A 12,368-nucleotide genomic window follows, 5' to 3' on the forward strand; every position below is an offset into this window, starting at 1 on the left:
AGTGTTACATATTTGTAGGCTAATGTCTGGTGAAAGCAAGTATGGGTATGAAAAATTCTTTTAACTTGTTTAATATTAAAGTTAGTGATATTAATACAACACAGTGGAGTCAGGGAAAGAAGTTACTAATAAGAAAACAAGCTGGCTTTGAGATTGTAATAAGCAGCTTTTCATATCTGTTATCTTAGAGGCTTCTGTGGGTAGGAATATGGTTTGCTTCTGGAGGAAGTGGAGTTTTCCCAAGGGTCAGCTTAAGACCCTGGACCAACTTCCCAAAAGCAACAGCATCCATCAGTCTTTACATTTTGCACTAGAAAGAGAGGGTAGTATTTCTTTGACTGTACTTTCTGAACATGACTACAAAATTTGTAAAAGAAAATGTTCTATGTATTTCCTCTAAAGTGGAGTGCTGTTTCTACCTAATGCTAAAAGATCCAGTATTATGCTGGTAAGAATAAAGAGCCTACATATAAGTGAAATCTTATAAAAATGAATTTGCCTTAGAAAATAAAGAAAAACATTTTTGTAGCTTTCAGAATTATAATATGTATTGATTATGACTAATGCTTGCCAAAAAGCATACTGTAGCTTTTCTGTGTTACTCTTAAATAGTCCAGTTATTTGACTTGGGGAGGGGGAAAGGCCGGACTTCTGTGTAGTACATAACTTCCTAGAGCAGTAGTGTTAAATCTTAGTATTTATGTTCTTATTCCACCAAATATTTTGCTTTCAAACTGAAGATAACAAATAAGAAGTTTCCTTTTCTTTACTAATATTCAGCTTAATTTTTTTTTTTCAAACACATCTTGATTTGGTAAAAAAAAGGCTGGATTGATTACATCAACTGTATGTATTTTAGAAAAAAAGATTGTGAAGAAAAACCAGTTTTTTACATTTAGGTGTCTGACAGGTATTACAGTCATCTGAAAATTAAAACAGATGACCCAATTTCTTTTAAAGCTCTTTTTAAAACTGCTTAAACTTTTAAAATTTGCTCAAGATTTGACTTTTCCAGGAATTTATGGTGCACAGCAACAGCATCTAGAAATGCTCATTTAAGTGTACTTCTGGCAGTCTGCAGAGGTACCAGTCTCTGATCAGGACTTGCAAAAAGGTGTCTCATTCACTAATAAGAGGCTTAATATACCAATCAGGCAGAGACAGGAAGGTGGTGGCAAAGAGGTGTAGGCCGAGGGATGTCTGGAAATGTGCTGTAGAGTACATCTCAGCAGCTTGAATTCCAGTTCTGGTGGTGGAGAATATAGTGATGCTGATATTGTTTTGGTGTATTGCACTTTGTGAAGGGAAGTTGGTGAGCTTCTTGTCTTTTGACTAAGAAGTAACACTGAAACTTCTTGCAGATAGCTTTTTTTCCTCCCTTGTATCTGGTACTTATTGCATCTGGTAACTTGGTGTTGATTGTTGACTCACCACCTTTCCCCCCAGTTCTTGAGATTCTTGAGTACATTGAGAAAGAATAAAAAGTGGGCATATTTCTCAAAATTATTCTGATATTTTAGTTGTTCCATTTTCATTCAGAATCATGCATGGTGGCTGGTATTTGACAGTTTAATTGCTTGTAGCTTGATATGGCATATCTGAAACCTGGTAAACTCCTGTTAATTATTTCTAGTTGCAGTTAGTGATTGCTGTGTAAGTGTTAGAGGTTCAGGAATGCTATTAGATCATTTCATGTGTCTCTAGGATACAGAAATTTACTTTTTCAGAATGAATGCTTCTGGGTTGATAGTTTGGTAGCAAATTGAATAGTTGTTTTTTAAACCTATGTTTTTCAATAATAGAAAATGAATTATGCTCAAAGATAATTGTTTATTGTTCCTGTGATACATAGTTAATCTTTATTTTCATGTCCTTGTAATGTCTTAATATAAGCTTACTAACATGTATTTAAATGCATAGGAGAATACCAGTAGTTGACAAAATGTTGAGATGATAATGAAAAGCTACTTTTGCTATCAGTAGAACTTATTTGTTACTGTATGTCTTGTGATTACTTTGGTAGAGAAGTTGGGTTTCTTACTGACTTAATGTGCAGTAGCACTGATCTGATGTAGTTGGGATTTTAATCTTGAATATTTGTCAACAGTCTTTCACTATACTGTAAGTATAGTTTTCCTTGATCTTGCTAATCCAGTCAGGCATAGTAACTACCTATCTCCTAACCTTTTGTATTGCAGGAAGTTTTCCTTAAGTACAAAGTAGGGTATGAGTGGTATGAAATGGTGTTGACGGTAATGTTTCCTTGTAGGAGAGGAGGGGACTGGATTCTCATGAAGCTTTTAGGTGCTCAGATTAGGTATGCATGTTTGTCTTTGATGGGGGATGTAATGATTTTCTGTGTGTAATTAATGCTATTAGTAGTATAGAATGTCCATGTTTCACTGATGTATAAGCATAAATTTGGAAAACTGCTCTCTTTGTGTAGTCTTACTGTACTTCTAGCAATGAAGGTAAGCCTAATGATAAATCATAAAGTTAAAAGATGTGAATGCTGCATTTGGAAAGCTACAGTCCTTTCTGATCTTGTTTTATCATTCCTATCGCATTGGGCAGAGATCGATAGGTAATTCTACAGTGATATTTTATAAAATGACAGTTGTCTCTCCCCTCTTAAATTGAGAGGAAGACTTGTTAAATTAGATCATTAGGGTAGCTACTTTAGGTATTTTAAGTGTAGAATTATAATGTCATATCTCTCAGTTTTAATATGAGAGCATTTAATGGAATAATTAATTTTCTGTACCTTGATAAAGTGCTTCCTCAGCCTTAATTGCTACTAAAAAGATGACTTTAATAAACTAAGAATACAAGCCCTAACTAGATAGGGGTTTATTTAGGACACAAGGTAATTATGCTTTTAGGCTTTGGTGTTTGCCTTAAATAATCAAAGTTACATCCAGATTGGTAGAAAATCTTGGCTAAATGGGAGAGAAATCTGAATGGAGACTGTAGACAGCACATGCAAAAAACCACTACAGTGTGTACTAGTGTGTACAAGTGTGGTCAGGAATGCTTATTCAAGTGAAAGGCCCGAGGTGATTGTATTCTGGAGAGGAAAATGCCAAAGAGCAATAGAAAAATGAGGGAGAGATAGAGCTGATGCCTAGGAGATAATGAGAAGGGGCTGCTGTTGGTGAGACAGGCAGAAACTGTTTGAAATGTGGATTCTTCTGGACAATTATTTTTAGCATTCACATACTCTGTACAAATTTATATATGAATATTATGGTCTTTGAGTTATCTGAACCAGCAGTGGATGGGTTGATATTCAAAGTGAAAACATCAGAATCTTGTCCTGTATTTATCAAAATACTATGGAGTACTAATATCCTTGGCAAGTAAAATGCAATTATTTGGCTGGATGGAGAAATGGAAGATTTCTTAGTATGTATTGAGGAAATTAATTCAGAAGTGGAAAAGTACACATTCAGATCAGCTGAAGTGAGACTGTTAATCATTATGGAGTTCTTTGTCATAATATGAACATGATGTAGGGGAAGAAAATCAGTAATTTATTAAAGTATTAAATAACCAAATATTTTTGCATTACTTAATATTGCTGAAGTATTCAGCTCTAGTACTCTTAATATAATCATATCATAGAATATCCTGAGTTGGAAGGGACCCACAAGGAAGTCCGACTCCTTGCCCTGCATAGGACAGACAGCCCCAAGAATCACACCGTGTGCCTGAGAGCATTGTCCAAACATTTCTTGAACCCTGTCATGCTTGGTGCTGTGACCACTTCCCTGGGGAGCCTGTTCCAGTGCCCAACCATCATCTGGGAGAAGAACCTTTTCCTAGTATCCAACCTAAACCTCCCTGACATGGCTTCATGTCATTCTCTCAGATCCTGTCACTGGTCACCAGAGAGAAGAATCGCTGCCTGCCCTTCCACTTCCCCTTGTGGGGAAGCTGTAGACTGCTATGAGATCTCCCCTCAGTCTCCTTTTCTCCAGGCTGAGCAAGCCAAGTGACCTCAGCTGCTCCTCCTATGGCTTCCCCTTTATATATGTTACTATACACTTAAAATTAGGACTGTAATCCGACAGTTCTTCTGTCAACTTTTTATTATCAATTAGAATATTCGTCCACTTGATTTCTTTTAATTAAAAGAATTATGTTTTAACAGTGTTCATGATTAGACATCTACTTCAGGATCGTAATTCCTGTCCATGGGTTATATCTCAGCATTTTCATGCTGTGGAACATTTCTTATAGATATTATACCAATCCTTAAATAATTCCAGTGTTTACATTTGGTGTTAAAGCTATGGTTATATACCACAGCAAATTTTTCTGTGATATTTGCAATCCTTATTCTTGCTTGATCCTAATTTCTATGAATCTTCCTAAGATTGATTTATCGTTAGCGGATACAGTTTGTTCATGTGTCACCCCTGTTATGACCTGCCCATGAGGCACGATAACTGAGGTTCTTGTTAATAATAGATCCCTTAGGGCAGATTAGGGTGACACTGAATAGACCAGTGTTTATATATATATATATATATATGTGTGTGTGTGTGTGTATGGCAGGTTTATTTGAGAACAATTTGGTTGCAATGGAAAGGAGGTATTTAGCCATTTTGATTATTATCTATAGCAATATAAAAGTGTAGCAATTGTCTTGCTTCATAAAAGTATAAAAAATATCAGTCTAGGAGATTGCTAGAGTGTATAGAGGATAATTTCCTGCTCCAGCTGGTAAATGAGCTTACCAGGGATGGAGCCTCGCTAGACCTCCTGTTCACAAACAGAGAGGGGCTGGTGGGAGATGTGATGGTCAGTGGACGTCTGGGACACAGTGATCATGAAATAATAGAGTTTTCAATACTCGGGGATGCAAGGAGGGCCATCAATAAAACCTCTACGCTGGACTTCCGGAGGGCAGATTTCAGCCTATTCAGAAGACTAGTTCAGAGTGTACCCTGGGAAACAACCCTTGAAAACAAAGGGGTCCAGGAGGGATGGACGTGCTTCAAGAAGCAAGTCTTGAAAGCACGGGAGCAGGCTGTCCCAGTGTGCCGAAAGGCAAGCCGGCGGGGAAGATGACCGGTCTGGCTGAACAGGGAGATTTTGAAAGAAATTAGGGTAAAGAAGAGAGCCTACCAATTATGGAAAAAAGGGCTGGCTACTCAGGAAGAGTTTAGGAATATAGTTAGGTGATGTAGAAAGAAAATTAGAGAGACAAAGGCACAACTTGAACTGAATCTTGCCACCTCTGCGAAGGATAACAAAAAGTCCTTCTACAGATACGTCAATAGCAAAAAAACCTCCATTCTTTACTGGACATGGGCGGGAATATAGTTATCAAAGATGAGGAAAAGGCTGAGGTATTTAACACCTTCTTTGTCTCAGTTTTCAACAGTAAGACAGGTTGTCCTGAGGACAGCTGGCTTCTGGAGCTTGTAGAAAGAGATAAGAATCTGAACAGCCCCCCTGTAATCCAGAAGGAAACAGTTAGTGACCTACTGAGCTGCTTGGATCCCCACAAGTCTATGGGACCAGATGGGATCCACCCAAGGGTGATGAGGGAGCTAGCGGAAGAGCTCGCCAAGCCTCTCTCCATCATCTACCAACAGTCCTGGCTCACTGGGGAGGTCCCATATGACTGGAAGTTGGCAAATGTCACACCAATCCACAAAAAGGGCTAGAAGGAGGACGCAGGAAACTACAGGCCCGTCAGCCTGACCTCAGTGCCTGGCAAGGTTATGGAGCAGATCATCCTCGGTGCAATCACAAAGCACCTACAGGAGGGACAAGGGATCAGACCCAGCCAACATGGGTTTAGGAGGGGCAGGTCCTGTCTGACCAATCTGATCTCCTTTTATGATCAGGTGACCCGCCTGGTGGATGAGGGGAAGGCTGTGGATGTAGTCTACCTGTACTTCAGCAAAGCCTTTGACACCGTCTCCCACAGCATTCTCCTGAAAAAGCTGGCAGCCCACAGCTTGGACAGGTGCACTCTCTGCTGGGTTAGGAACTGGCTGGAGGGCCGGGCCCAGAGAGTGGTGGTGCATGGTGCTGCATCCAGTTGGCAGCTGGTCACTAGTGGTGTCCCCTAGGGATCAGTGTTGGGCCCAGTTCTGTTTAATATCTTTATTGATGATTTAGATGAGGGGATTGAGTCCACCATTAGCAAATTTGCAGATGACACTAAGCTGGGGGGGAGTCTTGATCAGCTGGAATGCAGGAGGGCTCTGCAGAGGGATCTGGATAGGTTGGAGAGTTGGGCTGATTCCAAGGGGATGAAGTTCAACAAGGCCGAGTGCCGGGTCCTGCACTTTGGCCACAACAACCCCATGCAGTGTTACAGGCTGGGCACAGAGTGGCTGGAGAGCAGCCAGGCAGAAAGAGACCTGGGAGTTTGGATTGACAGGAAGCTGAACATGAGCCAGCAGTGTGCCCAGGTGGCCAAGAAGGCCAATGGTATCCTGGCCTGTATCAGGAACAGTGTGGCCAGCAGGTCCAAGGAATTGATTCTTCTCCTGTACTCAGTGCTGGTGAGGCCACACCTGGAGTACTGTGTCCAGCTCTGGGCCCCTCAGTTCAGGAAGGATATTGAGGTCCTGGAGCAGGTCCAGAGAAGAGCAACAAGGCTGGTGAAGGGACTCGAGCACAAGTCCTATGAGGAGAGGCTGAGGGAGCTGAAGTTGTTCAGCCTGGAGAAGAGGAGGCTCAGGGGAGACCTCATCACTCTCTACAACTACCTGAAAGGAGGTTGTAGCCAGGTGGGGGTTGGTCTCTTCTCCCAGGCAACTATCAGCAAGACAAGAGGGCATGGTCTTAAGCTGTGCCAGGGGAGGTTTAGGTTAGATATTAGAAAGAATTTCTTTACAGAGAGGGTAATCAGACACCAGAATGGGCTGCCCAGTGAAGTAGTGGATTCTCCATCCCTGGAGGTTTTTAAGAAGGGACTGGATGTGGCACTTAGCGCCATAGTCTAGCAACTGCAGCAGTAGTGGATCAAGGGTTGGACTTGATCTCGCAGGTGCCTTCGAACCCAGCTGATTCTATGATCACTTAAGAAAGGATAAGAGTAGATAGAGGCAAGATGTCACCACCTGTGGATCCAGCGATGAGACCTGATTGTTGCAATTTAGATGTCTGTTGGTTGAAGTGATGGTCGCAGTCTTGATGGGTGTGGGGGAAGCCTGCGAAACGAAGAGTTCAATGTGTTAATATATGTTCAGGTGGGAATGCCTGGGTACCTCCTCTGGGAGGGAGTTTTACATTGTCTGATGTAACACTGTGGATCATGTGCAGATCTCTGGTGGAAGGCCCCAGAAATGAGTCTGGGGGCACTTTGGGGGTCTTTGATGGTTTCTGACCCCTTCTAAGACATGACCACAGTTTCTCATGCTGGTGTAGTTGAGCCGGTTATGCCTTATCAGAAGGGATGGAAACCTTCAGGCCTATGCCTGAGTGTTCTGATACCTTTGAGGGAAGGGGGTGGAGTGGGGAGTTTTACACCTGAGCCAGTTGTGAAAGGGAGGACATTGGCATGATAAAAAGCATGATCCTACCTCACAGGATTTGCTTCTTATCGGCCTTTTCCTTTATCTGGCTCAAAAAAACAGCTTGTTGCTAAACAAAGGTTGGTTTGTCATGGTGTTGTGACCTGCCCCAGAAAGGGGAGGGCAACCCAAGTTCTTATTAATAAATCCCTTGTGGTGGATTAGAGTGAAACGACACTGAATAATCGGTGTTTGTAAACATATATATGTAGAGTTTATTTTGGAACAATTTTGTTTCAAAATGTAAACAGCTATGTTGCCGTTTTGGGTGCTGTTATTCTATAGTGATTAATGGCTACCCCATGGCTGGGCTTCGCGAACGAAGATTAGGGAAGGCTCTATCCACAATTGTTGCATGCACGTTGGTGACGTATGAGGCCAATACGAGACAGACATACCCGATTGCAAAAGGCACAGCAGAAAGACTCTTTAGATGGTATATTCTGCAGAACACGGTTCTTTCTGCGTTGCCTTTTCTCCTCGAGAGTGATCCTGCGTGTGTTCTCAAAGGAGACAGCTGCGTTATAGATGGTGTTTCTCCAGACCTCCCGATTTGAGGCCAGAGTAGACCAGTTATGGTGATCAATATGGCCAAGGCTGAGATGTTGTTTCAGGGAGTCCTTGTATCTTTTCTTTGGGGCTCCTCTCTTGCGACAGCAAGTGGCAAGTTCACCATAAAGCAAGATATTCGGGAGGCAGTGGTCCTTCATCCTGGAGACATGCCCTGCCCATCGCAGCTGTGTTCTCATCAACATGGTCTCTATACTTGTGATAGCTGCTTGCTCTAGAACAGATGTATTGGTCACATAATCTGACCTGCTTTGCAGATGCTGCTGAGCTCTTTGGGCTGGAAGTCAGCTTAAAGAAGACAGAGGTCCTCCATCAACCTGCACCTCAGGAAGTCCCCCTTCATCCCCACATCACCATTGGCCAATCAGAACTCAAATCAGTCCAGCAGTTTAATTACCTAGGCAGCCTCATCTCCTCAGATGGTAAGATTGACGGAGAAATAGACAACAGGTTAGCAAAGGCATACAATGCTTTTGGAAAACTCCACAGAAGAGTATGGCGTAATAAACACTTGAAGAAAAGTACCAAGATCAGTGTTTACAAAGCCATAGTGCTGTCTACTCTCCTGTATGGTTCCGAATCATGGGTCATCTACCGCCACCACCTGCGTCTCCTAGAACGCTTCCATCAACGCTGTCTCCGAACAATCTTAAACATCTATAGTGATACAGGAATATTAAAGCATCTATGGCAATAAAGCAACATTAGAGCATAGCAATATAACACTATTAAAGCATAGCAATATTAAGGCATCTGTAGCAATATAGCAATCATTAGAGCATAAAGATAACACTTAAGGGAAAGAAAGGATAAAGGTGGAAAGATATATATAGTCACAGCCCACAGGATCCAGCGATGAAACATGGTAGTTGCAGCTTCTATGTCTGTTAGTTGAAGTGGTGGTCTTGATCTGTTGGGGCTGAGAGAAGCCCCTCTCAAAACTCAAAGAAGTTATGAGTTATACACTTCCAGCTCAGGTGGGAATGCCTTGTACCTCCCTGGGGTGGGGAGTTTTACAATGGATAGTGTCACGGGCCATGCCTCAAGCCTCTGACATCTCTGAAGACATTTGCAGCTGCCTATTGTACCAACTGTTACGACCCGCTGAATCCGAAAAATCGGTCCAAGAAACTGCTCAGAGACCTTTTTATCTTTAAGCAGCAAGGTATTTGTTTATTCAACGTTGGGAGCAAGCCAGCTCGCGCTGGACAAACTTGCTCAAAGGCTTCACACAAAATCAGCATTTTTATACAATCTTCAGATGTGATTAAATGCATATTCAAACGATTACAACATCTATCAATACATATTAAAAATAGGCGGAGTATAGGTGGAGCTCAGGCGGGGCTTGGGGCGGTGCTTCTCTTGGCTCCCCATTTCGGAGGGTAGTTCCCATCTTCCTCCATAGGGGAGGGGGCTTCAACTCATCTTCCTCAGCTTGACCCTTCTTCTTTTCCATTGTTCTTGACCCGCTCACTGAAGCTTGGAAAAAGCCCTGGCTCCAGGCCTATTTCTCCTATTCAAATGTCTACCTGATCTTGTTGTATTTCTAATTTATTGCTTCTAGGCCTATTACATGTTCCTGTACTATTCTCTTAAGCTTTGGTCCAGTAAGTAGAACAGAACGAGCACAGATCGTCTTGGATGTTGGTAGCTTGTTAGCTGGCCCAAATTTCTTAGTTAACTCTTTTGGGCCTAGCCTCCTGTTTCACCGCCCCAGGAAAAGGGGGGGGGTAACTCAGGTTTTTATCAATAATTCCCTTGGGATGGATTAAAGTGAAACAACACTAAATAATTGGTGTCTGAAAACAAAGTTTATTTTAACAATTTTGTATCAACAAGTATGCTAGCATTTTGGGTGTTGTCATAAAACAATGCAACATAGAGATAACTTTTGGGGGGGGAGAAACTGTTTAGGGGAGAGGAAAAACAGGATGAGAGTAAGGGAAAAGAGAAGCTGAGAGTGCAAAGAAATGGATATAGTCACCGCCCACTGGATCCAGCGATGCTTGAGAGCGATGGTCTCCCACTGGATACGGCGATGCTTGAGAGCGATGGTCTTGATTTGCAGGCGGTGGGGGAGAAGGAGAACCCCAAATTCCCAAAGTCACCAGTCAGTTTATATACCCTCAGCATGCTTTTGCACCTCCCTGGGATGAGGAGTTGTTTGCCTTTTTAGGGCTTAGCACTGGAGGGAGGGATGGGCCCGATTGCCCACCTGAGGTATCTTCTTGCCTTTTTAAGGCTTAGCCCACCTGAGGTATCTTCTTGCCCTTTTAGGGCTTAGCCCATCTGAGGTATCTTGCTTTTTTAGGGCTTAGCACTGAGGGTATGGGCTCAACTGTCCATCTGGGGTATCTCCTTGCCTTTTTAGGGCAAAAGTCAAAGCCTGCAAACTCCTGGAATGCATAAATCATTAACCATTTCAGTCTCTGACACCAACATCAATCGTCCATCATGGTCCAACATTTGAGATTTATAGCCCAGGCTAGATGTGCAGAGTTCAAGTAAAGGGAGGACATTGGCATGTTAAAAGGGATTTTCCCGCCTTGCAGGACTTGCCTCTTCTTAGCCTCTTCCTTTCCTCGGGCAGGCATCTGCACCCAGGATAGCTGGACAATGGCACCCACTTATCTGATCCTTTAGCAGTATTGGGGGAGGTGTGTGTGTCGGGAGTGGGCTTTGCTGGGTGAGCAGCTGCTTCTTTTCAGTTTGCAAAAGTCTTTTGGTGATCTTAGAATGTGTAAATCATTAACTGCTTCAGTCTCTGACACATGGTCATCCTCCTGTGGTGGGTGTGCACCCCCTCTGCACTGGGCTGTTCTTATGCAGATCAGAGGTTTTGCCTTCACACACCCAAAAATTCTCCTCTTCCCCTTTGATTGGGGGGTGCAAACCTGGCCTCTGCAAAGCACCTGCTGCTTTTGCAAATGGCCAATTGTTTGAGTCAGGAACCTTTAGCATTTCAGTCTCTCACAACCCCCTCAGGGTTGTAGTGTTGCTCATCAGTCCTGCTAGGCAACCTGCTGTTGATCTAATCTGTAATGTGATAGCCATTAATGACATTTTTAGCATCTCTACTGAGGATCTGTGTAATGCCAGATCTCACTTTGATATGTGTTCCTGGAACGATAAGTAAAAGGGTGAGAATATTTTTTTTATGTGTATATCTACTAATATGCAGCTGTACCAGGCCATCTCCTGTTTTGCTGCCTCCTAAAGTTGCTAGCTCATCAGCCTTTTGCTTCTGTTCAAACTGTGCTGGTTTTAAGACCCAGCTGAAAAATAAACCCTGTGAGAAATATCTCCAATTAAAATTTTGGAGACGGCCAAATAAAGTGAAACCAAGAACTTTATTAACAGCGTGCTGGGTGCACCGAACTCGTGACCAGGTTTGAGCACCCCCGAATGGGAGGGATGAGCCCTTTTAAGAACCCTTCGATTTGCATAACCACTCCCTTGCTCCTCCTATGCCAGGCCTCGCTCTTTTCTTCCTTAAAAGGCGATCTTTGCCTTCTGGTGCAGTCCATTGGTTGTCCTCATCCACCTATTAGGTTGTTTCCCTGTCCCCGGCTGCATGGTTCCCTGGCAGTGATCCCAGACTGGTCTCACCACCTTACATTCTTCCCAGCTTGCCTTCGCACTGTAACAGTAAGCAAACAGAACAGTAAGTAACAGTAAGTAGCAGTAAGCAGGCAGAACTATAAGCAGCAGTAGGCAACAATGAGCAGCAATAGGTAACCCCAAGCAGAACTGTATTATGTAGCAGCAGGTAGGCAGCAGAGCAATAAGCAACTTCAAGCAACAGCAATAAGCAACTTCAAGCAGAACCACAAACAGTCCACCAATCCCTGACCACAAAATGGCTCCCCAGTCCTTCAAACAAAATGGCCCCCAGGTGCCTCGGCACGAGGTAACCCCTGCTTGTAATAAAACCGTCTTAATTATTTCCCACAACCTCGTTCAGGCTGCTCCCTTCCCCTCCACCCTCCTCGGGGTGAGAGGGAGACAAAAAGCAGAGATTCCAAGTTGAGATAAGAACAATTTACTTGAAAAAGCAGCAGTGAAATAAGAAAAATGAACAGTAACAGCAGTAATATTAATAACAAAAATATACAGAAGAGAGAGTGATTTTAGGTACAAAAAAGGGTGTTCACCGACCTACCAAGGCCCCATGTGACTACTGAGACAAAAGGCAAAAATGGCCCCAGACCCTCCACGTGGCACCCTTTTTTCTACCACCCCAAGCCAACGCCT

The 12,368-nt window shown here is 42.9% G+C and overlaps 1 protein-coding gene across 2 annotated transcripts in view; it reads left to right on the forward strand.

Moving 5' to 3' along the window:
• The window catches only part of LOC135404410 (ceramide transfer protein-like), a 141,449-nt gene that overhangs the window by 2,289 nt on the left and 126,792 nt on the right, over positions 1-12,368 (forward strand). The window lies entirely within an intron of this gene.

This window comes from Pseudopipra pipra, chromosome W (genome assembly GCF_036250125.1).
Source record: "Pseudopipra pipra isolate bDixPip1 chromosome W, bDixPip1.hap1, whole genome shotgun sequence".
Lineage (NCBI taxonomy): Eukaryota > Metazoa > Chordata > Aves > Passeriformes > Pipridae > Pseudopipra > Pseudopipra pipra.